This window comes from Marmota marmota, unplaced genomic scaffold (assembly GCF_001458135.2).
Source record: "Marmota marmota marmota unplaced genomic scaffold, marMar, whole genome shotgun sequence".
Taxonomy (NCBI): Eukaryota; Metazoa; Chordata; class Mammalia; order Rodentia; family Sciuridae; genus Marmota; species Marmota marmota.
In genome coordinates, this window is record NW_025999896.1 from 36193 (window position 1) to 62049 (window position 25857).

A 25857-nucleotide genomic window follows, 5' to 3' on the forward strand; every position below is an offset into this window, starting at 1 on the left:
TGCAGCTGCAGAGAAGGCCAAGGGAGCAGGAATGGACCTGCCTGTTAGATGGACTTAGGCCAAGGTATCCCCGGCTCTGCACATTTCTGCTTCTGAAGTTTTGACCATGGGGGTTGTGTGCACTTGTCCATAGGTACGTGTTCATGGAATACTGTGTGCATTCATTACCTGGGTCTTCGGTGAACATCTCTTTGTCTGCTAGAAGCTGGACAATATTCCTTCCCACATAGGGCTCAGCTCTGACACTTGCCCTGTGCCTCCAGAGCCCTGAACTGCTGCCTGCCACTCCCTGCGGCTTTCTCCCAGCAGCCCTGAAGCATTCTTTGGCAAAACTCCATCCCTAGCAGTGCCCTGGCCAGGCCTGTGTGCCAACCTCAAGCAGGGATGGCCACAGAGCTGGCACCATCACCCTCCTGGCCAGACTTGGCCCTCCCTGAGCTGGGAGACGGACTGGCCTCTGCACAATCACCCAGCCCAAGCAGTGGGATTGAGCCTCCTTATGGGTGTTCTGGAAGCTACAGGGGAAGCTGGACAGTGGAAGTTGGGGGGAAGAGGGAGAGAATGTGAGCACAGAGCAAATGGGGGGTGTGGGGATAGGAACTACAGGCTGCTGAGGAGGAGGCTCCCAGTGAGGGTGCTGACTTGAGGGTGTGAAGGCAGGAGGAGCTCCAGGCTCCATCCTGCTGGTAAGACTGGGGAGGGCACAGCTTTTATGTAGTGACAGCACCTTTTATTCCTTGAGTCTAGCAGGATGCTCAACACACTTGATGTCTTGACCATCTGCCTCCAGTCTAAGGGAGCAGTGATTGCCTCAGTTTCCAAATGGCAAAGGAATCTCAGGGACTTGATGTGACTTTTCCAAGCAGCAAGAAGCAGAGCAGGTTCCAGAAACCCAGGCCCATCTGCCTCCAAGCCCATCCTCTGTGTGGTACTAACATCACCCTCCAGGGAAAGTTGCAGACAGGAGCTGATCAAGGAGGGGCTGGCTCCTGTCATGTTGCCTTTAAGGCTGTTCTGTCTGGGTGTTCCAGTGAAATGACAGGTGTGATCTACCAAATAATTGTCCCCAAAGGACACCCACGGGTTAGTGGGCTCTTTCAGATACTTGGACATATCTAGATTTAAGTTAAATCTAGAAGCACACAGAAGCCTGTGTATATAGAACAGAGTAAGGCGCAGGGACAAGGGTCAGTTCAAGACTAAAATCAAAGCCCAGACCAAGCTCAGGGCTGAGGCAGGTGAAGACAAGGCCAAATGCCAAGATAATGACCAGAGCAATCCCTTCCTATACATACCTAAGCCAAGCTCAGCTGATAGCTGTGACAGGCAGCAGGGTCAGGTGTGGTGGTTCTGGGTACTTGCTCCCTCCACAGGCAGGTCTGGAATCATCCTAGGCCCTGATGCTGGCTCTTGGCACATAAGTGTGTGAATGTTTAAAGAACATATATGTATTTGTTGATTTGTGGTATTAGGTATGGGTCCCAGGGGCACTCTGCCAAAAATTTTTTTTTAAAACACAGGATCTTAGGAAGTCATTCAGGCTGGCGTCAAATGTGTGTTCCTCTTGCCTCAGCCTCCTGGTAGCTGGCATTGCAGGTGTGGCTATTGCATCAGGCTCTATGCATGTTTTAACCCAGTCACCACACTCAGGGTGGTGAGGTCTCATCTGGAGTGAACTTCTGACAGGTTCTGGGAGCCTCCTGAGTCTTTAGCCCATGGGGGCTGGGGTAGTTTTTGTCTTTGGCTGGGAGTGTGGCTGCAGATTGTGCTCCTGACCAGGCCTGAGATGATAGGTCCAGTTTATAGATGAAAGGGACAGAACTAGAAAAAAGGACCTACCCCATGTGGCTGGAGGAATGACACTGACCTGAGAGGCACTTGTGCCCCTGCACGGAAGAAGTGGTTGTGGTGAAAGGTAAATAAAAATATATGCCATCTCCCAGATGCAAAGGGAGCATTGGCTCTTTTGGAAAACCCAGACCACAGATGTCCCCAACCCTCTGTGATGATGGCCTTGCTCATACCTGCCAAGTGGAGAGAAGGCAATGGCCACGTCCAGCACTGGTCAGGTGGAGTAGAGGCACCTACCAAGTGCCTTCCAGGTCAGCTATGGCAGCCAAATGTGCAACACTTCCCTGATTCTGATGGCTTCCATTTCCCTGCTCACAGAACTCAGACACCGCCGTGGTTCAGAGGTAAAGGTCTGGAGTGCTCCTCCATGCAGGCCATTGCTTCCTCCTGCTCTGATCTTCTCCACCTTCCCCAAGGTTTCCACAGCACTGTGTGCTGTTTTGTAACAAAATGAAGAAAGGATTTAATTGCAGATAGAATGTTTTCCCAACCACCCTGAGTGTAAGTTAACAGCCAGGGTCACCTGGTCACTGTGATTATGCCACATTGACTTCACTACTGGGTCCTCTGGGAACCTGCCCCCGATCACAGATGGACTCCCAGATAGATGTGCAGGATCCACACTTTTGAAGGTGGAGGATGAGGCAGAGGAGATGTGGGAGCTTCTATCTGTACCACTGAAGAAAGGGTCTGGGTTTGGGGACTACACTCAGGTGCACGTACCCCAAGGGTGAATGAGGGGAGTGTAGGGGGCTCAGATAGCAAAGTTCTCCATGCACACAGGGTTGGGAGGATGGGGAATGAGATGGGAGGTCGGTCTAAGCATGTGCTGTGAGGCCCACGTCCTTAGAGGCGTTTCCAGTGACTTCATGGTAGATACTCACAGAGCCCTGGAGAGAAGTAGAGTCCCATGCTGTGAAAGGGAGCCCTGGGAACTTGCACAGGACAGTGACTGTAGCCAGGGAACCTGGAGTCTGGAGCTGGGCAGGAGGGCAGATGCTGACCAGGGCCACACCTCCACTGCAAGCCCACTTGGTGCTGCACCTGGAGGACCCCAGGCAGGTGCTTCAGGACTTCTGGTAAAAGCTTAGCCTGGGAACCACTCTTTCTAAGCCTGTTTTCTTTCTCAAACTTGCCTAAAAAAGGATCTTTTGATACTGACTCTTAATAATCTGTCACTTCCCCTCTGATGAGGGACCAGATCAGAACAAAAGATGGGACAAGTCCATCCCAATGACATGGGCCTAGACCACTTGGTGGGACAATCAATGATGTCTTCAGAAAAAGTTATTCAGAGATGGGGGGATTGTCATAATGAAGATGGGCACATGCTAACCCTACCCAAAGCGGGCATTGCCAAGGCTTAGGAAGAGGGTTCCCAAGTCCTCCGTTAGGTCAAGCCAGTGGGAATCTTTGCACTTGGCTCTTTTTACCCTCAGGTTCTCGGTGCCCTTGAGGGGATGTCACCACCAATTTCTCAATAAAGAGCCCCACATCCCTCAAGACTACAGGATAGACAATACAGGGAAATATGATGGGGCACAAATAAATTCGGAAAATTTCAAAGAAGCTCCAAATTTCTTTTTTTCTCAGTCCCTGTCATTTTCTGCCAACATCCCAATTCCCTGAAGATGAACTGTCCCATGCCCAGATTGGGAGCTTTGGCCGGGCTAGGAGAATTCAAGGCTGGATGGATCTCCCCACAATGACTAGCAGGGTCCCCCAGATCTACACATTTGCATCTCCCAGCTTCATTCCCGTAGATGACAGTGCTTCTGTGGGACAGCAGAGGCAGATCAGCTTCTCCCTGGTGTCTCCTGGCTTCATTCCTGAAGACCACAGTGCTTCTATGGTAGGGTAGAGGCAGATCAGCTTCTTCCTCCATTTTGGCCAAATTGAGATTAAATCCATTTTTCCTTTTTATATTGTCTCCTCTTATTTCTGATGCTGGCGAATGCCCCAATACAGTCAGCAGAGACTCCAGATTGTTGGGCCCCAAGAATAGAAAAGGTTTTCCCCAATGCCTGCTCCCCTTCTGGGACTCCCAAGGGTCCACCGCCTGCTGAACCTAGGCTGCTCACTGAAGCGCTGTCCATGTCCCCTACACAGCTGGTGGCCATGACCAGCCTGGGCCTGTGGTATTCTAGCTTCCAGGGTCCCTTCAGTTCTCTCCTGGACTCCCCACCTTTCTTCCCTTTTCCCCCTGTTCCAGGACCCCAGAGCAAGTTCTCCTAAGGGCATGGAGCCTCCACCTGCCCAGACCACCCCAACCTACTCCTGGGCTTCAGGGCAGGTCGCTAGGCACAGTCAGGACTAGAGGGAGAGTTCAGAGAGGAGGGTCTCTGAGCCCCACCCTGGAGCCCCACCCCATGATTAATAGCCCCCTCCCCTCCCTGTTCTGCATTCCAGGAAGCAGCAGCTGGTGTCCATCCCACTAGAGAAAATGGAGGATACCATGCAACTTGCATGGGCTGAAGCCCCTGGCATCTGGGCCAGCAGAAGGAAAGGCTGTGTGGGTGAGGGGTGGAGGGAGCCCACAGCTCTAGAGCATGGGGATGCTGGGTTGTGTGGTATGGCTGCTAACCTGTGGGTTCCCAGGTATGGCCTGAGCTGATGGGCAGCGAGAGGGCTGGGCCCTGATCCCTCAGTATCACCAGAGGCAGCTGGGGTACCGGGTGGGTGGTCAACAGGGCCCAGGAGGATGAGCCCCAGGGGAGCGTGAGGCCCTCCTCCAGACCCCAGTTCCCCCATGGCCACCCCACATGGCACAGGGATCATGATCTGAAGCCTCAGGACATAGAGACACATGTCCATACACTGACCATATAATGAACCACAAAAACACTTCAATAGCATTCAAAGAATGGCGTGAGTATGTAATGTGTACATATGTGGTGTGTGTGAAGTGTGTGTAAAGTGTGTGTGTGATGTGTACCTGTCCTGTGTGTGCTATGTTTGTATTGTATAGTAGGGTGTTGTGCATGTCATGTGTTGATTGTACAGGATGGTGTGTTTTGTGGCTTGTGAGTTGTAGTACTGTGTGTTGAGTGAGTGTGTGTGACATGTGTGTTGGGTTGTGTGTGTGTTGTGTGATATGTAAGGAGGTGTGTGTGGGAAGCATTCCACAATGCCCCTCACTCTGACAACCCTTACTATAATTAACCTGAAACTCCCATCCTATTTGTAACATAATTTCCTCTTTTTTTCAGAAAGCTTTTTACACAGGATATCAGACAAACATCTGCAGGGGGCATTGTGGTTGGTATTTTTCTCTTACTTAAATACCAGGTTTGCAGAAGAAGAAGAAAAAGCTTGTAAAAACTCTGTCTAGTCTTAAAAAATGGAACAAAAAGCACTTGTCATGGAAACCTTCAAACCCCTCCTCCCACTGGATATAAAGTTCAAAGAATTTCCAGACTCAGGGTCCAGAGAATCTTTTAGGCGATAGCCCTCTGGACCCCGCAGTCAGTAAACCTGCTTCTTGAAAAGTCTTCAGGTGTCCAGCCTCTTCTGTCCTATATAATGTGCACCTGGCATGTGTGTGTATGCTTCCTCCCTCAATTCCAGGGTGACTGTGCCTTTGCAGGGCCAGAGCCTCAGGATCATGGAGATCAGAGCTGTTGCCACCCTGCCCTCTGGTGGCGAATGGCAATTACCATGATGACAAAGTTCCCTGTATGCACAGCTTGTGGCAGACAAGGAACCTCTCTGAGATTTACATATAAGTCAAGGTCCTTGAGGTTGAGAAGTGTCAAGATAGCATTCAGCTGGTGGTTCCAGTGCCCAGGAGGAGCGTGGCTTCCTGTGGCCTCATGGAGGACTTCGCCAGTTTCCTCTGGGTTCTTGTCTCTCCAATTTTGAAGAATAAAATCCACAGACAATCATGGAAGAGAAGAGTACAAGGAGCAAGATTTACTTAAGGGAGAAGGGATAAATCTTGCCATGTGGGAGGGGCCCTGACAGCAGAAAAACCCAGTTTGGTGTGCCAGCTTAGGAGTTTATACATGGTTCTGGGTAGAGCATGGAGCAAAAGGTATGTTAAACAGTCATTGTATCAAGGCCACAGTCTTACTTTCCCCCTGGGTTCACCCTAATTTCTTCCTGTAACTTCCATCTGGGTTCACCTCCATCTTCAGATTTCCACCTCTGGGAGAAAGGAGTTGGCTAGAGATGTTAGTTCCCACAGGGAGCCTCAAGGTCATTTACATTTGAAATATGCCTTGATGGTGCTCATTAATATGTCTACACTTGGCCTCCTCCGGGTGTACTTCCCATGTTTGAAAAAGACTAACTATGATATTCTTATTCCATGTTATCACTGTTCAAGTTCTTGCTCAGAACTCTTTAAAGGCAAAAAAAAAAAAAAAAAGAAAAGATTTTGTACATATGGATTCTTTCCATTGTTCTTACCCGTATTTAGCTCTATAATTTTTATTCCTCATTTTTGTTAGATTCCTGTAATTGAATTTCCCCCTGTGAAGGATATGAAAAATAGAAAAGGGGAATGACAGTCCCCAGGGAGAAAAGGAGGACAGTGTGATCCTGGGGGGAAGGAGGAAAAGGCAAACTATGGGCCCCTGGGCTCATCCTTTCCCATTGAGTGACATTTGGGTCTTCGGTGGAGGAGGCAAACAACAGGCTCTGGACTCTGGACTTTCATCCCAGTAAAAATGAGTTTCAAGCTTTTACTACTGTTTTCCTGAGTTAGATTTTAAACCTATACAACTAGTTTCCTGATTGCTCAATGGGCACCTAATTATTAAGTCACATTAAACTTTCTGCTATGATTAACTCTCATTAAACCCTATAAAAAAAGACCCCTCATGTAACCAGTTGCCATATTCTCCACTGAAAATGAGATATTCTGCTGTTGCTGAACAAAGACTGCTTGCTAATCTGTTGAGATCTGTTCCAGTTTAGTTTATTTTGGCTTACCCCCTGTGCATTTAATTTCTCCTTCCCTCTCCCCATTCAATCCCCCTTATTGAGGATTTCTTACACACCCTGTGACCTCAACATGTGTTCAATCCCCTATTCTGGGGATTTCTTGCATATTTTAGGTCCCTGTATGCTCCATCTTATTTAGGAATTTCTTGAATACCCTCCCATACTGATTTTCTGTGTGTGATCTTATAACAGTGATCCACTTCACCTTCATATAGCACTGGCTGCTTATTTTAAGAAGGATGTGTTTTTCTTTTCCTCTTCTCCTTTCTCTCCCTCCCTAACCTGGGGGTGGAGAAAAAGACTCATCTGTCCTCCATAGGAAAGAGATGTCACTTGAAGAACTGGGAAGTGACTGTCTCTCCAATTGACAAGTGAATTTCAACTCACCATCAGGGTGCACCTGGACCCACTGAACAGCTTCTTTAAAAAGCCCTCTGTTTTCCTTGATGGGCAGAATCACAGCCTCTGGGACAGGAGTCCCCTGTGTTTGTCCTTTGTTACCAAAGAAATAAAATTTCTTTGCTTTTTTCTCAAACTACATCCTCCTTATTGGGTTGACACCGGGGACAAGGACTGAGTTCTTGAGTTTGTGAGTCACACACACTCACAAACTTCTGAGGATGGGCCAACCACCAAGGAGCACTTCTCCCTCAAAACTGAGAATAGATTTTCCTACCTTAGTCTATGCATAGAATTACTTGGCCACCTGGGCACTTGCCTGGGCCCTTTGCCTGTGTCTCTGATGCACTTTCAATTTTTGTTGGGTTTGGGGTCCTTTGTCAGCCTCAGGGAGGGTAGTTTCCTCTCTCCTGCTCTGAGACCACCCCAACAATGCAGCAGACATGTCTTCTCCTAAGAGGAAGGTCCCCATGACCCCCGAGTAGTGTGTGAAGCCCCACATTGGCCGCCAAAATTGTTAGAAATACCAAGGTGCTGCAAGAAGTAAAATGCATGCTCAAAAAGTGGGTAGGCAAGGCAAACTTTGCTTCTTGCGGAGGGCTGCTAAGGAACCTGGCCAGCAAGTGTGCCCTGGTGGGCAATCAGCTGGTCTCCAACCTAAGGCAGCAACACCCTTCACTCCCATCAGAAGAATTTGGGTTATAATCTACATGGTTGGCTAATTTTAGAATTAGGGCCGCCAAAAGGGAAAGGCTGCCTTGGATCCAATAAAGGCTGAATACAAGACTGTAAAAAAGAGGCATCAGACTTTCTATTTCTCACACTCAGGGCATCTTCCTGTGGATCACCCTGCCTCATCCTCCTGGTGCTGGGGCCAGAGGCTGCCCAGACCCCTGTTACAGAAGGTTTAAAGGGTCTTTCAATGTGGACTCCCACAGTGACCCTGGGGAGATGGAAGGCAGAGCTCTAACCAAGAGGAAGCTGCCAGGTAGGGCCACAGGGGGTGTTCCTGGGGCTGGGTGAGGGCCCTCTGGAGCTATAGGGGGCTGACAATGGCTCACAGGGTAGGGGTAGCTAGGTTTTTCCTGCTTTCTGTTGATTGGTTAATTTGAACAATTTGGGTGGACAAAGGAGGATAAGACTGCCCCTTGTTGTCCTACACTGGGCCCTGAGGCTATTAGGGCAGAGCTTCCTGTTAGCAGGAGGAGGGAAGTGGTTGGGGACTGAACTGCTGCTCAAGGACCATACTGGCCAGCTCCAGCTGGAGTCTCAAGATTAGACCAAGACAACGTATAAACAGTAATAAAAACCCAGCTCTGTCTCCCTACTCAGGCCAGGGTGCTGAGTGCATGGTGAGGGTCCGGCAGCTGACACTCAGATGCACCTGCGGCCAGAGGGGAAAGAGTCTGAGCTGGAAAGGTTCCAGGTTCCTTCAGTCACCCAGTGTCTCCACCCCATGTTCCAGTCTCCCTGCAGTGCCTGCCTTGCAGCTGCATTGGGCCTTCAGGCTGGTGAGCCCCTTGTTGGAAATACCCTGTGCTGCAAGAAATCAGGCACTGCTCAAGTTACTCAGCAAGGCAAACATTACTTCTGCAGAAGGATGTGCTCTGGAACAGTTCAGTGAGAAAGCACCCTGGGGTGGGCAGGCTGCCTCTTTTTATCCCTAAGGCAGCACTGCCCCTTGCTCTGATAAGAAGCCCTCAGGGCCTACCATCTATGTGTTTGGCTCACTTTAAAACTGTGGAAAAAGGGAAGGGCTGTAGTTAAAATGGCTAGCTAAATACTCAATTCTGGAAAATGGACCACAGGACTTTGTGTTTCTCCCACCTTCACACCCATCCTCTCTGCCTGTCAACCCCTACACAGTGTCACTGTCCCTTTGAAGGGTAGGGCATCTTAGCGAGCACTGCTGTCCTCATAGGCATTACATTACCTCCCTCAATTTCCAAGTTTCTGAATCTCTGCATGGGCAAAGGTAACCCTGCTTTGGGACACTTGCTGGAGTCACTGCCCTAGCAACCACTAGTGCCTCCTGGCGGGACAGTCCCTGTTCCCATTCCTCCCTAGTGCAGTCTCCCTGGCCAGGCAGTGCAAGCTGGCAATCTCAAACCCCATTCACAGTTGGCCATGGGTAAGGCCAGTTCCTGGATGGAAATGAGTTGGCCAGGTGTGCCACGAGGCTTGGAGAGCGTCCTCCCTACAGCGGTGCCCTACCACTGAGCCACTTTTTATTTTGAAAGAGAGTCTCAATTAGTTGCACAGGCTGGCCGGAACTTGAGATCCTCCTGCTTCAGCCTCCCCTGTAGCTGGGATCAGAAGCGTGGCCAGGAGGATCACGCTCAAGAGAAGAGGCATTCCATCAAGCTAGCGCCCTGCTGGGACTGAAGCCTAACCCTCTTGCTGGTGGCACAAGACCTTTTGCACCCCAGCCTCGTTGTGAAGTCTGAGCAGGCGCCCGCAGAAAGCCCTCCGCGGCGCCCAGAGGGGAGCAGGGAGGTGGGTTGCCGCGTGCCCGCTGCCTAGCGCCCCCTAAAGGTTCCGAAGGAAACCTCGCGCGCGCCCCCAAGGGTCGAGAAGGAAACCTCGCAGGCCAGAGGACAGACGGTTCAGGAAGGAAACCTCCTGGGCCAGGTGGGCAACGCCAAGGCAAGTTGTGGGTTTAGCTTTACTTACTATTTATTTATTACATTTTGAGATGGAAAATATGAGAAATTTAAGAGAGTGTCCTGTTCTTTATTTTTAAAATATAATTTTTAATTTTTTTCTAATTAGTTATTCATAACAGTATTTGCTACAGCCTGTCTGCTCTCAGTACTAGTTGTCTTAGTTCATTCAGGCTTTGCCAACAAAAAACCAAACCGAGTAGCTCATAAACAACAGAAATATATGCTCAGGGTTCTGGAGTCTGGCAGACTAGGATCAAGGCACAGCAGATCTGGAGTCTGCTCTTCCCACTGTACCTCACCTGGGGGACTGGGTAGGGAGCTCACTGGGCCTGGTGTCTAAGGCACTTATGAAGGAGTCCATTCTCCTAACCTCGGCAGGTCCCAGAGGCCTCCCTCCTTATAACATCACATTAAGGTTGAGGAGTCCATTTGAATTTGGGGTCAGGCAAACATTCAGACTATAAAAGGTCAGGAGAGGGGTTCAGTTGGGATGACACCACCCCAGGCTGGCATCAGCTGGATTTGTACTGAGAACTCTTTCTGGCCTTGGGATATTTGATCCCATGATCCAGGGCAGAGACTAGTGCCTGCCCAGCACACCAGTGAACCACGACTGGGCCCCTGCAGTTCCACACTCTGCTTCTGGAGGCTACTTGCACCCTGCTGTGGTCTAGATAAGTGTCCACCAGAGGCCCCTGTGTTGAAGGTTGGTTCCAGTTAGTGGCGCTTTGGGGAGATGGTGGAATCCTCAGGAGATGAGGCCTGTTGTGAGGAGGTTAGGTCTTTGGGGACCTGGCCTTTGCTCTGTCTCTTTGCCTCCCAGATGCCATGAGGTGGACAGGCCTCCTCTGCCACACACTTCAGCCATTATATGCTGTGCTGCCACAGGCCAGAGCAGCAGGGTCAAATAACCATGGACTAAAACCTTTGAAATCTTTCCTCCTTGCAAGTTGTTTCTCTCAAGTATTTTATCACAGCAATGGAAAGCTGCCTCTCATCCCTTTAACTTTCAGTAGGCTGAGTCCTAGCAAGTGTATTTTTGAACTTATTTTTTATTACTAAAAGACACTGGAAGGAATATATTTTCCATCATAAATGGTACATAGGAATCCTGCGTGTATGTGGTATGCTCTATATTTCCATCCTGTTCAGTAGTACCTTATTTTGTTCTATTTCTCATTTTTTAAAAAATCTAATCAAAATCACTGTACTTTCTAAATCCAGCTAGGAAAATAATGTGAAAGCCCCAGTGTGTAATGTTTATTTATGAGATGACTGACAGGACTTTCCACAGGGATTGAATCACATTTGTAATAAAAAATAAAGCTGGAGAACCAAATGATCAATTGAAGTGAGCTTGGTGTGAGCCATAGCAAAGGGATCCCTGCCACCCTCGAGATCCTTCCCCGAGTTCTCCATTGTGCTTTCAGGCTGTACATGTGGGCTCATGTGTCCATGTGTGTCTGAGGGCGTGTGTGTGTGTGTGTATGGGTGTGTGTGTGTGTGTGTGTGTGTGTGAGCGAGGAGCATAGCCTCTGGGGGTCCCCTGGGTCATTGGAGGAGATCCTGTGGGGAACACTGAGCTGTATCCTCCCTGAAGAGCTCAGACCCCGGTAGACTGAGGCCTAGTGCCCCCCGAGGAAGGGGCAGGGCTGGGAATGAGGCTGTGCATGGGGAGTGGGAGCAGCTGCAGAGGCTGCAGTGAGGTGAAGGGCACAGGCAGAGACAGGAGAGGAGTAGGTGTGGTCTGCATAGGAAATATGGGCAGCAGACATCTGCCAGGTGAGTGCACAGCCCAGCAAGCCATATGCATGTGGCTAGATGGACTGGAGGGGTGGCCAGACAGTCTCTGAGTACATGTCTCATGCCGTTGGGTTTGGTGAGTCCTAAGTCACTACTTGCCATTCAGTCATTCATTTCTCAGACTCTCACTGGGTGGGTACCAAGGAGAAATGAGACAGACCAGCCCAGAGCCTGGACTGAGAGGGCAGGGTGGACCCATCCCCACCTTTATCCCACCCAAAGTGACTGTAGGTGTGTTGTCCTTCCCTGTCCAACCCTGGGCTTCCCCTGGTCCTAGTCCATGTGGTGCTGATGTGACAGAATGCCACAGACTGTCTGCTTTATAAAGAACAGAGATTTACTCTCACGGTTCTGTAGTCTGAAGTCCAAGAACAACATGCAGCAGGTCCAACTCAGGATCTGAGGTACCTTCTGGACACTGTGGTGGACGGCAGAGGAGAAGAGGGTGTTCACACCCCGGGGCCTTTAATAGCAGCTTGGATTCCTCCCATAGGCCCCACCTCCCAACTACACCCTCATCTACTAGTTCAGCCTTTGGTGGAAGGAGAGAGGGACCTGGGGGAGTTGAGGCCTGACTGCCCTGTGGTCAGGATCCCTCAGGCCCTGGGTCCTCCTTGCTCTCAAGACTTTTTCCTGAGTTTGGAGGAAGTGACAGGATGAAATCCAACCTCCCCCTAAACTCAGGCCAAGACTTGGAGGCTCTGGGGAGATCCCAGGAAGCTGTAGCTGTTTATTCTCCATGCCTGGGAGGTAAGGACCGATGCCTCCCTCCTCTGTTGGCACCCACACCACCAGGAGCCTTGCATGACTGGAGGCTGCCTTGCCAACTCTCCACCCTTCACCTCTGCCATTAGGGCAACAGAAAGCCTCTGTTCTACCTCCCCAGCTTCTGTGTCTTTCCACAAGGCCCTTCCTGGCAGCCTTCTGGTGGAAAAGCCCTGGCCAGGCCTGCTTTGTTGGTTTCCACCAGAACATGTCTAAGAGCTGCTCTGCCATGGGGAGGCACAGCTCCCAGCACCCTCGCAGTGTCCTAGGATCACTGGGGGCCCACAGGCTCCTACCTCAGAGGTCCCTCTGAGGCCTCATGGCCTCTGTCTTAGGCCCAGATGGTCTAATGTGGTGTCCAAGTCCTCTAGTAGCAAAACCTTTCTCAGGTGTCCATAGCAGATGGAGTCCTCCTCATGTTTCCTAAAAGAGTTTGCTTATAATCAAGATCATCATTAAATTTCAGATGGAATCCATCTACAAAAACCTTGGAGTTTTCTTTGATAGCTATTTCAACTAATTTTTTTAGATATAGCCTTACTTAGTTTTTTTTTTTTTTTTTTGGTAGGTTTTCTTAAGTTGTGTTTTTAAAGGACATAGTCCATTTCCTCTTAGGTTACTGAAATTGCAGGGTTGGGTTCTTGTGAATATCTGGAGCTGCTGCTGGAGGTCAGTGTAGACAGCCCCAAATGAGAGCACTACTGAGGTCCCAACCAAGAATCAGCCTGAGCAAGGCCTCCTGCAAGTTAATGGGACTGGGACTCCCCAGGAGAAGTCCTGCTATGGTGGGTATCAAGACCCCTCAAAAACAACATTTAATTTTGCTCTTCCTTTCATCTTCTGAAGGAGCAGATTCCTATCATGGGTTTTGTATCTTTGTTTCTATCCAAGTTTTCAACACCTTTTTTTTTCCTACTGGGCATTAAACCTAGGGTGTTCTACCACTGAGCTACATCTCCAGCCCTTTTTATATTTATTTTGAAATAGTGTCTTGCTGAGTTGCTTAGGGCCTCACTAAGTGGCTTAGGCTGGCTTTGAACTTGTTATCCTCTTGCCTCAGCCTCCTGAGGTGCTGAGATTACAGGTGTGCCTGGCTTACGTGCCACTTTTGATGCTTCCTTCATTGTTTTGATATGTTGGGCCTTCAGTGTCACTCAGTTCCACACACTGTCTGATTTCCTTCTGGATTCTTCTCTGAACCACAGGAATTTGAGATGTACATTATCTTAGACATTTGGGGTATTCCCGGGTCGGAGTTCTTTAATGTGCCTGGCCACATGTGGCTGTTGGGCACTTGACATGTACTTAGTACAGATTTGGGTACTGTTTTAGTACAAAATACACCTGGGTTTTAAAACAGTTCAAAAGAAAGACCACAAGATATCACAGAGCTGTGGTGTAGTTCAGTGGTTCAATGCTTGCCTAACAGGTGAGGCCCTGGGTTTGATCTCCAACACTACAAAAAAAAAAAAAAAAAAAAAGAAAGAAAGAAAAGAAAAGAAAAAGAAAAATGTTCATTACAGGTTGAAATGATAATATTTTAGATATATTTGTTATTTGTTTAAATAAAGTATGTTATTAACACTAATTTCACTTGTTTCTTTTGCTTTTTTTTAAATTTGTAATTGTACTTGGACAAAATGCCTTTATTTTATTTGTTTATTTTTATGTGGTGCTAAGGATCGAACCTAGTGCCTCACACATGCTAGGCAAAGGGCTATGCCAATGAGCTACAACCCCAGCCCTCTTTTTGCTTTATAACTGGTCCACTGGCAGTGCCATTCCAATTAGACAGCGCTTTCTAAATGTCTTACTTTACCTGCTGCAAATCTGCTTCTGTCTTGGTCTTACTCTGAAGTAGTGCTATCTTTTGAGATTTATTGGTGCTTTTTTTGTGGGTGGAGATGGGCTGTACCATGATGGTTCAGTGAACTTGGGAAGACTGTTAATTTTATAGTCACTTCACTTCGTGATTGTAGATATGGGGCGTGGCAAGTGGCTAATCGTGTCCTTCAGGTCTCTTCTATTCTTAGTGAGTCTTTAATCCTCTTGTTCTATTCCTAAGAGAGGAGTTAGAACTTCCAGCCATGATTGGGCTTCTTCTTCCCCTTATTTCAGGCCTTATTCCTTCATGAACTTTTGTCGTAGGAGATAGAGGAGCTGAAGCTCTCAACCTCTGTTCTTATGTTCCAGTAAGAGAAATTTCAAAGTCAGACACAGGAAGTCATGCAGGAGAACTTTGTGATGAGTGAAGGTGGAGTGGGAGGCCCAGTGGGAGCAGGGTGGGAGCAGAGAGCACTGCAGGGTGTGGGGGGAGTGGGTGGGCTCTCATCAGTGGTCCACTGGCAGTGCCATCCAGGTTTGTCACTGTCGACACTGGTATCAGGAGCTGAGGTCCTTCAGCAACCTGTACCCCTCAAGCTTGGCTGGGGGAACCTCTGGTCCCAGTTAGTCCTCTGCAGACTGTCATCGTGTCCTCTCTATTCTGAGGGCTTCATCTTCAAGTCAGTCCTGCATTGATGTGGGCTCTAGGGTCAGAAGTTATCTTAGTGCTCCTGCGCTATCAAGAAAGTCTCCCTTCAGAAATGCATGGAGACCCATCTGGCTGAGCTCCTAGCTTCCCCTGGCCTCAGAGAACCCATCAGGGGTCAGCCCTGTGAATCCTTCTGTGAATCCTTCTTTCTTACTGCATCTTCCCAGTGAGTCCCCAAGGAGCTCCCTAGTCCTGTTTGCTCACTCTCAAGGCCTGTGCCTCTGATGTTTCCTACACTGTCTGCTACAAGTTACTTACTCATCTGCCTTGGCACTGACATAAAGAAACATTAAGAGTAACCAAGTAAACCAGTGACATTTTGGAGATGTCCGTCAGAGGCAGGCATCCTAAGGACTGTTGCATCTTATTGCCACATAACCTCTGGCTGCGCCCTGGCTGTGCTCTGCTCTGAATGCCACTTCCTCTCACATCAACTCCTCTCTATGCTGTCAACTAGACTGTGCCTAGGCCTGTCCACTCTCTTTCAGCCCTGTGACAGCTTTCTGTCCAGTGTGGACAACTCAGTTCTGACTCCAACCTGCGTCATTGTCAGCCGCGGTACAGTTAGGGGCAAACACCTCTGTTTTCAGGGGAAGGGAGGAGCTGCTGCCCCTGTAAATGACTTAATGCTCCATCAGAGGTGTTTTGTTTCAGACCAAACTCTCCAGGGCAACTTACAAGGAACCAGCCCAAGCCCCTGATCACTGACTCACTGTTTTTAGGTGACCTAGAATGAACTTTGCTCATTGCAATACTGAATTCTCTGCCCAGAGGCATCCCCAGTTGCCTTTTTTTTTTCTTTTCTATTTTTTTTTTTGAGGATGTGCTATATGACCTCCAACTGAGCATGCCCAGCAGTGTGCCCACCTCTGCATCTGGCCATGAGTCTCCTAGGGGAATATGCTCAAGTGTCCCCAGTAAAAGCCCCTTGCTTTGTTTTGGGGGACACATTGCTCTGAGAATTCTCCAGTGCTTTCCTAACTGTCTGTGAGGAATAAGCCTCTCTTCACTCTTATCTCCTGGTTGTGCTTAGTACTCACATCAGCATCAGACCCAGAGGGTAAAGGACAAGGGCCCATACTTCTATCCATCTTAGGCACAGATTTGGCGCTTCTGTGAACCCCCAGGATCAAAAGGTAGCTAGAAAGGTCTAAAGGTGCATCATAAAACGTCAGCAACCAGGCAAGGAGGAGGGAACACAGAGCTTCTCTGTGCTACTGTGGAATGGGGTGCTTGGTCCCCAGAGAATTGCCAAAGCACAGGCTAGAACCTGAGTCTAGGTTGAAACCACCTGCATCCGAATAAGAGAAAATTATAGAGAAAGGGAAAAACGAAACTACTTGCAGCTTGGTCATACTAAGAAGACAGCTATCCTGCCTTTTCCCAACCTATGGAGCTTAGAAACTTATAGGAAGTATCACTCATGAAGAGCAAAACTCAGAAACACACACATGTAGAATCTGCCAAGCTGGGGGCCTGCGCAGAAGACCACAGATGGATGTGTTTTCTCACTTGTGCTGTATTCTCCTGATTCAGGGACCAGGGCTTTGGGACAGTTCCAGTTTCTTTTCTTTATCTGGGGTGCTTGCCTATAGGAAGCTGGGTGGGAGAAAATAGCTTAATGAACAGATTAGCAGGAAATGGCTGGGGACTGAGGAAAAAATATCTTTGGGCGCTTCTTAGCATTCTTTAACTTTAAATGGGCCCCCATTATAGTCTACCCCCCCAATTTCTGTCTTTTCCTCAGTCTTGAGGGCTCTGAGTGCTGTGTCATCTGGCTGGTCAGCATTTGCTGCTGGGCTATGGTGTGAACCCCATCAAGACACCTGGGACAGAGCAGATGCTTATATCTGAACACAGAGCACTGTCACAAACTGTAGAGCAGCAGGCAAAAGGAGCCCAGGTTCAGAGGTGCCCAGGAAGCCCAATACTGCGCCTGGTGGAGGACACCTCACTTACTCTGGGCTGACACCTTTGACTCTGCCAACTTCGTCCTCTTGAGTGGCTTTCTCTGAAGATGTTGCTGATCTTCCACCAGGTGATTTTGTCCCTCATTGCTGGTGGACTTGCCCAATCGGAGGGGAAGACAGTGTGGAAAGGTACTTTGTGTCAAACTTGAGTGACAGAGAGGGTTAAAAGTAGCGGTTCTTAGACTGAACTTACCTGGAACCTATCATCAATTTAGCACCATGGACCTGTAAGGAATGCAGATGCTGTTACTTGGAGTTTTGTCCCTGTGACAAAACACCGGATAAATTGACTTATAATTATTTTGGCTCAGAGTTCCAGAGTTTCAGTCCATGGTCACTGGCTCTGTTGACTCTGAGCCCCAGGTAGAGCATCATGAGGGGAAGCTCCTGGCAGAGGAAAGCTGCTGGCTTCTTGGGGGCTGGGAAGGAGAGGGAGAGGGAGGGCCTGGGGAGGAGATCACCCTTCCTCTCCCTACGCCCCTTGTCCTTCCTCCCCACCTTCCAGTATTCTCCTCCAAGATGACCCAGTAAAGGACTGATTTGTCAGCGAGGTCAGAGTTGTCTTGATCCGATCACTTCCCCCAAGCCCCACTCTGAACACTGCTGCCCTGAAGACCAAGACTTCAACACACGACTTTGAGGGGACAGTTCAGTTGCAAACCCTCTAATGCCTACCATATGCACATTCCAGATGGACCAGTGCCATGTGCAGGTGCAAAATCTGGTCACTCACCAGCAACAGCAACAGCAGATTTGGGTGTGAAAAGCTCAAGATTTTTGTTTTTTGTTGGTCTTGGAGATTGAACCCAGGGTCATTGTAGCACTGAGCTGCATCCCCAAACTTTTCATTTTTATTTTGAGACTGGGTCTCACTAAGTTGTCCTCAAATTCACAATCCTCCTGCCTCAGCCTCCTGAGTCGCTGGGATCACAGGCATGTGCCACCTCACCTAGCTTAAGATTTTTGTTTTTGAATCCTGCAAGATTTTCCTGGAACACCAGAGGGATTTTAAAAGGTTCATTTTAAAGAACATAATGTAAGCAAGGAGTGATAGAAATAGAGCAGCAGCTGACATTTTGCAGAGAAGTCCCTGCCATCCCTGCCATGGCTGCTGGCATTGGGCCACATAGTAAAGGGTTCTCAACAGGCAGAAAGAGCCAGAGCTGCTGCCTCTATCAGAATAGCTTTCGTTAGCCCACCTACCACAAAACAAAAGATGTTTCCCTCAAACTGACTGCTACCTAAAATAGAAGGTGGCTATTTTAAAGCTTCAGTATTCAATAACTTGTCCTTATACAAATTATTGACTTCCAGATATTTTAAAATGTATGACAAAAATGCTCCTTAACTATCTTAAAGTTACATTGCTCAAAGTCCACTATGTCTTTAATATGAGATTGCTTTCTAATTAAAGTCTTTTTTATCCTAGACACTTAAATTACAATAGTAATTCTCAAACTTATTAGAAGATCAGATAATCCTTGATGATGTCAGTGTTTTTCTGTACGAGGAATCTGTGAACCACATGGAACAGACCCAAATGCAGTACCTTTCAAACAGACTTCAAGAAGCCAAGTACTTAATTCATACTTAGTAGAGGATGGCTTAGTATTTTAACTAATTTATAAATTATTTGGATGTTTTACTTCTATTGCATATATTTATAAACATTTATCCCATTTATTCTTACCAAATTTATTTATTTATTTATTTATTTTTGGTACTGGAGATTGTACTCGGGGGCATTAACCCCTGAACCACGTCCTCAGCCTATTTTGAACTTCATTTAGAGACAAGGTCTCACTGAGTTGCTCACCACCTCACTAAGTTGCTGAAACTGGCTTCAAACTTGCAATCCTCCTGCCTCAGCCTCCTGAGCTGCGGAGATTATGGGTGTCTGCCACAAGAACCGGCCACCAAATTCATTTTTGAATTATTTCTTTATTACCTACTCATGAAATTTGAGATACATAGAAAATACTTTAACCTAAAACCCTAAAATCACAGTAATAATCCTTAAGCAGGAAACCCCAGCCCCAAACAAAAACAAAACTAAATAAACATGTTACAGTTTTGAAGAAACCTTTATTTTCTCTAAAAAATCTAAATTAACCCATTTGTCAGAGATTCTGCTATGTTAAGATTTTAGCCATGGGCCAAAGCACCATGTATGTAAGTACCAAGTCTATACACAGGCAGTTAGATCTGAGTCATGCTGTGATCTGCTGAAACAAGCTGAAGCACATGGTCATATGACTTCACTTTAGGATCCTATGTGCAAGTCTTTATCAAAGTCTTCCATGCCCAAACAGTTAATTTATTTCCTTCCTTCCTTCCTTCCTTCCTTCCTTCCTTCCTTCCTTCCTTCCTTCCTTCCTTCCTTCCTTTCTTTTCAGAGAGGCGATTTATTTAGGAAAGCAGATTCACATTCAAGGGTGCAGGCTAGTTAATTTGAGAATTGGTGGACAGTCCCATTTGAGCAATGTAACTTTAAGATAGTTAAGGAGCATTTTAATCCCCTTGAATAAGAGGAGCTTACCAGAAAAGGAGCAGAGAGGGCCCTAGAGCCAAAAGCTTCCTTTGAAACAAAACAGATGTATAATTTAAGTGTGCAAAACCAAAGGATGAATTTATCACTAAAACCCCCCAAACCCATAAGCACAAAAGGACAAAAGCGAGGCAGCCATGGACATCCTAGGTGAAGTTGCTCTGGGACTACAGAGTTTGTAGGCACTAACTACCTGGCCTTTCAGGACTCCAAGACTTGTAGGACTTTTAAAGAATCCAGGTCTGGAGGAAAACAAGCCTGGGGCTGAAGGTGAGGGCGATCTTTTAGGTACAGAGCTGCAGTCCCTCTTTCCTTCCCTGTTTCTCTCCTTTCTCCAGGTCCTTATTTCTTCTGTGCTACTTCACTGTGATACCGCTGTGTGTCACAGTCCACTGACAGCTGTTAGGACTCTGGCCTGTTAGCACCCTGGAGGGAGCATCTGTCTCTTCTCTTCAGAGTCCTAGGAATATCAAGTTAAGTTTTCAGGAGGACTGTTGTCACCAGGCATCATTTCCTCTAGCTTCTGCCAGCCCAGCACTCAAGATAACAGGGCACATAACTCTGCGCACCCCCAGCTGGTGCTGCTGTCCTGAAGCCAAACCTCTATCCCTGTCCATCCCCATGGGGCCCAGACACCTCAGGGCTCCTTTAAAACCACAGCCCCCTGGGGAAGTCTGTGGTGGGGGTACAAGTTGGTAATAAGGACATGTAGCCCTGGGGACACTAGGGCTAGCCTGTGGGGGAGAGGCAGGCTCTGCCTGGTCACAAGTGCCCCTGGCTGAGGAGATTGAGGACTATGAGAGATCCCGGGCCTGTGGTGGGACTTTCTTCCCACCCTTCAATGAGCACCACACAGGAGCCTATGGGACTCCTGTCAGGGTCAGAAGACCCAGTGCAGCATGGCAGTCTGCATGTGCCTGAGGAGGGCTGGAGAAGGGGAGAAGAGAAAGGGGAGACCCAGACTTCCCGGGGCTGAACACAGAGGAAACAAGGTTTAGAGACAAGGTGTGGGGTCCCTATTTAGAAAGCAGCAGGCAGAGATGCCCCTGGCACCAGCAGGAACTAGATGGGAAACTGGGGCTCTCAAACTCCAGTTACACTGTGATCCCAAACCTCTGATGCCCAGGACAGCACCCCCAATGGAATCATTCAATTCAAGGGACAAGAATCAGAAACTGAATTTGGCCAGGGCTCTTCAGGTCTCTGACTTGAACCAATGGGGGCAGAGGTATTAGGTCCAACAAAAGGTTAGACTAGAGGACAGTCTTCAGGGCATGGGACCCTCTCCAAGCGGCTGTGTCGGACCCTCCCCCACCCATTATGACATCAATAACATCCTGGATACGAAGCAGAGAGGGTGGGCAGAGCTCCAACACACTACCTGGAGACACTTCTAAGACCACAGTGGAGAGGACAAAGTGAGGCACAGGAATGGGGCCCTGTTTCCATGAACAGAGAAGAACCCATGAAACCTACAGATCAGCGCTAATGTCACATCACAACAACAGACATCTGAGAACACTGAGTGCTGAATTCACATGAGGAATAAGAAATTAACTGCTGACAAAAGACTTTGCCCAGTGGAACTCAGTCCACTGAGGGTCCTGCAAATGAGTGCCACATGCACAGGAGTACTAAATCCCCCTGGGACATTAGTGATAGAGCCCCTTGCCAAGCAGTGTTCAGTATCCTTGGGACACATGGGGGGTGCATCTCCATCACAAGTGCTATTTACTCATTTCCCAGACTGGACCCATAAGAGAGACTTGGGGCAAAGGGATCCCCTGGAAAAGATGCCCGGGACTCTGAGCCCTGTGGGCGAGCGCCCCTCTCCCACCTGAGCTCATTCTCCAGGGTTCCTGCGGGGGAGCACCCTCAGCCCCCCAGCGCTCAGGCTGCTGTGGGTCCTGTGGGTGAGCGCCCCTCACCCGGCAGTGCTCAGGCAGCCCTGAGTGGGTATTGGGGAGCAGCCCTGGCCGGCGGGGGCTCAGGCTTCCCTAGTTGCTGGGGGTGAGCGCCCCTCCTTTAGGCAGTGCTGGGCCTGGCCTGGTGGCTGTGGGGGAGCGCCCCCAGGCGGCCTCAGGTGCCCAGTGTGCTCTGGGCCCTGCTGATGAGCGCCCCTGGGCCTGCAGTGCTCAGTGTGCNTCACTGCGGCCTTTGGGTGAGCACCCCTCGCCCCTCAGTGCCCAGTGTCCTCAGGGTCCTGCAGGCAGGCAAGCGCCTGTCTTGCAGGGGTAGGAGTGGGGGTGGGGGCCCAGGAGGCTTCCCTGTTGTCCTCCAAGGCCTGCGGGTGAGCGTCCCTTGCCCGCGGGTCCTCGGTGTGCCTGGGCCTCCTGGCTGAGCCCCCCAGGGGCCCTAAGGACCAGTGAGCTCTGGGGCCCGCAGGTGAGCGCCCCTCGCCCGCAGGTCCCCGGGGTCCCCCGTGTCCTGAGGCTGAGCGCCCCCCGGCTCAGTCCCCTCTGGGTCCTGTGGGTGAGCGCCCCTCGCCCAGCAGTGCTCAGGGGGTCTCCTCCGGGGCCTGCAGGGGTGGTGCCCCTCCCTCCCCAGTGCTCAGTCTGCCCTGGGCCCGGTGGGTGAGCGCCCCTCGCCCGCCAGGGCCCAGTCTCCTCTGAACCCCAATGCCGCCTGGTGCCTGTGGAGCGAACTGTGTGGGTGGTGGGTTCTCTCCCTCCCAGGCTGGGACACCCTCTTTGGCCTGAGGGGTGAAGCGTCCCTGTCAAGGCCACCTGGGAAACTTGGAGAGCACCATGGATACTTGCTCTTGGCCCACACTTTGCTCGGCCTTTGCTGTGGCCCTTCAGGCAGGCTTGTCCACAAAACCTGTGAGCTCAAGACCACTCACTGTTAGGGCATCTCAACTCCAAGGGTATGAAGGACCTGGATCCATCCCAGCTGAGTCACCAGTTCCTGGTTCTTTTGCTCATGGGGATGTGCTCTTGTGCATGACTGTCACATGCCCAGGATCTTAAGGTCCCTGACCAGTGGCTGTAAGGCCAATGTACAAGTCTTGTCAGGATCTCTTGGGTCTTGCCACCAGGCCCTACCTTGGCCCTAGAGAAGTACCCTGGTGGACCTTTGGATCAGGAGCAAACCTCACCTGGGCAGGAAGGTGGGAGATTAGGCAAGAACACCTCCCCATCATCTTGGAGGACCTCCTGAGGCATGTAACATTGCAGGCTGTCCCACCCTGGCCCCAGTAACTGAAGCATGTGACCAAGAGATCCTCTGACAAAGGTTCTCAGGACTTTGAGCCCTTTAGGTGAGCGCCCCTTTGCTACCAGTGCTCGGTCCCTAGCGTTGCTGTGGCTGAGCATCCTCAGTCCCCCAAGCACTCAGACTTCTCTGGGTCCTGTGGGTGAGCGCCCCTCACCCAGCAATGCTCAGACCGCCCTGAGTGTGGAGGGGAGCAGTTCTGGCCCAAGGGGACTCAGGTTCCCTAGTTTCTTGGAGGTAGCGCGCTTCCCCCCCTTTTTTTTTTTGTCCTGGCCTTGTTGCTGTGGGTGAGTGCCCCAGGGTCCACCATTCCCCAGTGTGCTCTGGGCCCTGCGTGTGAGCTCCCCCACCCAGCATTGCTCAAAGTGTTCCATGTCCTCTGAGTGTAGGCCCCCATTCCCAGCCCTGTTTCCTTTTCTCAAGGTCCTGCTTGGTAGGGCCCCATGCCTGTTAGTGTTGATCCTTCACTGTGGCCTCTGGGCTTGTGCCTTTTGCCCAGCAGTGCTCATCTTCTCAGGTTCCTGTGGGTGGCACCTGTCCTTTATGTCCCACCTGTGTTTATTCTTCTTCGGGGCCTGGGAGTGAGCGCCCCTCACCCACAACTGCTCAGCAGCTTTTGCTCTTTGGGTTAGTGCCCCTCAGCCTTCAGTGCCCTATGTCCTCTTAGCTCTATGCCATCTGGCTCTTTGAATGAACTCTTTGGGTGTGTGCCTTTTTCTTCTTTGCAAGGACACCCTCTTTGACCTGAGATGGGGGTCCCTCATTAACACTTCCCGGGAACCTTGGAGCAATCTGAGTCTTTCCTCTGTATTTCCAAAGACCATGTTTGGTCTTTCCTGAAGTCATTCAGACAGGCTTCTCAACAGAGCCTGCAACCACAAAACTATAGTTAGTGGATCTAATTTCAAACAGCTTGAATGCCTGGGATTGATCACTCGCTCATTTGCCACTATTTCCCCAGTGTTGTGCTCAGTTGGCTGTGCTCTGTGGATGCTTGCAACATGCCCAGGATTTTGGAAGTCCTGGGACCACTGGATGAAAGTCAAATATCCCACTCTTTTCAGATCTCCTGTAACTTTCCACTGGGCGTTATCTTTGCTCCAGGGAAAAACTCTCTGGGACTTTTGGATCAGGAACAATGCCCACCTTGACAGGACAGTGGGAACTGTGGCTGCCAAGGACAGCTCCCCACCATCATGGAGAATTCCCTGAGACCTGGGAAATAGCACCACTGTCCCACCCTTACCAAGGTAACCGAGACATTGAGTGGAAGGATTCTCTAGCAAAGGTTCCCAGGACTCTGTGCCCTGTGGGTGAGCGCCCCTCTCCCACTTTTGCTCAGTCTCTATGTTTCTTGTGGTAGCACCTTTAGTCTCTCAGTGCTCAGTCTTCTCTTGTTCTCATGATGCCTGTTAGGTACAAGTGCTCAAAATTTTCTTATTGTTTGTGTAGAGTGTACCTCGCCCTTCAGTGCTCAATTTCGTGAAGTCCCTGTGGCCTATCATAGGTCTACACAGTTTCTGAGTTTCTTGCCTTCTTCGGGTGAGCACACCTCACCTAGTATTGCTCAATCTCCTCTCAACCTGTAGCTGAACACAACGAGCTCACCAGTTCTCTTTCTTTCTTGGGTCCTCTTGATGATCACCTTTTACTCACCAGTTCTCAGTTTCCTCAGGGTCTTTAGGGTGGTGACCCTTGCCCAGCAGTGCTCAATCTCTTCTGCCTTTGTATGTGCGATTCCCATCTTGACACCAGTGCTCAGTGTTTTTTGGGTCCTGTGGTTTGTTGCTGCTTGTTCTGCACTGCTCGGTCTCCTCAGCATCCTTGGATGGTTCCCTTCACCTAACAATGCTCAGTCTCCTCTGTGTTCTGTGGATGTGTGCCTCTCTCCACAAAGGCTCAGTGTCCATGGTCCTGAGTGTAAGCATTTTTAGTCCTCTAATTCTCAGTGTCCTCGGGGTTCTGTGTGAGTGCCCCTCTCCCACCAGTCCTCAAAGTCTCTTCTGAATCCTGGGGGTATTGCCCTGTACCCACCAATGCTCAGTCTTCTCTGATTCCTGTGCTACCTGGCTCAGTTTATGAACCTTATGGGTGAGTCCCTTTTCCTCTAGTTCCAGTACAACATATTCGGTCTTAACTGAATGTCCAGGTCAACACTACTGAAGCCTTGGAGAAAATTCTGGATAGTTCTTCTTTCAAACAACCTTGCTTACATTTTGGTGCCACCATTCAGAGACTTCTCACCAATTTCTGAAAACCACAAGACAATTGTTGGTGGATCTCAATTCCAATAGCACTGAGGACCTGGTTTGTTCACTCATTTTCCAGAATTTCCACACTCTTGCTCAAGTCACTGTACTCTTATGGATTATTGAAACATGCCCAGGATTTCTGAGGTCCCTGTGACCAGTGAATTAAAGCTAAATTTCCAACTCTTGTCAGGATCTTCTATGATGTGTGACTCTCTTTTCACCAGAGATGAAGCCCTCTGGGATCTGTGGATCATGTGCAATTCCCACCTTGACAGATCAGTGTGAAATGTGGCAAAGAAAATCTTCCCACCATCATGGAGGACTTCCTGAGACCTGTGAGAACGCACCATTGTCCCACCATCACTGAAATCACTGAGACATTGGGCTTAGGTATATTCTCCAAAAGGTTTCATGGACTCTGAATCCTGATGGTTAGGGCCCCTTGCCCACTAGCACACAGTCACCTCAGTTCCCTGCTGGTGAGTGCCCCTCACCCACCAGTGCTCAGGCTCCTCTGTATCCTTCTCTTTTTCTGAAGAGCACAAGCAAGGGCCTCCCTTGCTCCCCACCAGCATTCAGGGCTGATCTCCCTCCCCTGGCGTCTCCTGGCCCTCCAGCCCCTCCACATCACTTTTCTCCTGGAGCCTCTCACTGCATCCCTCTTGAGCATCCCAAACCCCCGTGGTCAGACTGGGTTGGGCTCTGCATGGCTCCTCTGAACTTGAAGTCAGAGTTTAAGGAAATCATACTTATCTTCATTCAGAGCCATCAACAGGGACTTTCAGGAGAAAAACCAAAACCTAAGAGATTGGGCAAACACATAAACCCTAGTGAGGCCTTAGAACTCAGAACTTGGAAACAAATAAAAAGCCAAGCCAGGAGGTCAGATCTCACCCTCCTGATCAGGGAA

At 49.4% G+C, this 25857-nt stretch overlaps 1 pseudogene; it reads left to right on the forward strand.

Annotated features, from left to right (window-relative positions):
• The first annotated feature begins 3795 nt into the window (after positions 1-3795).
• LOC125615016 overlaps positions 3796-25857 on the forward strand; it is a 35391-nt pseudogene continuing 13329 nt past the window's right edge.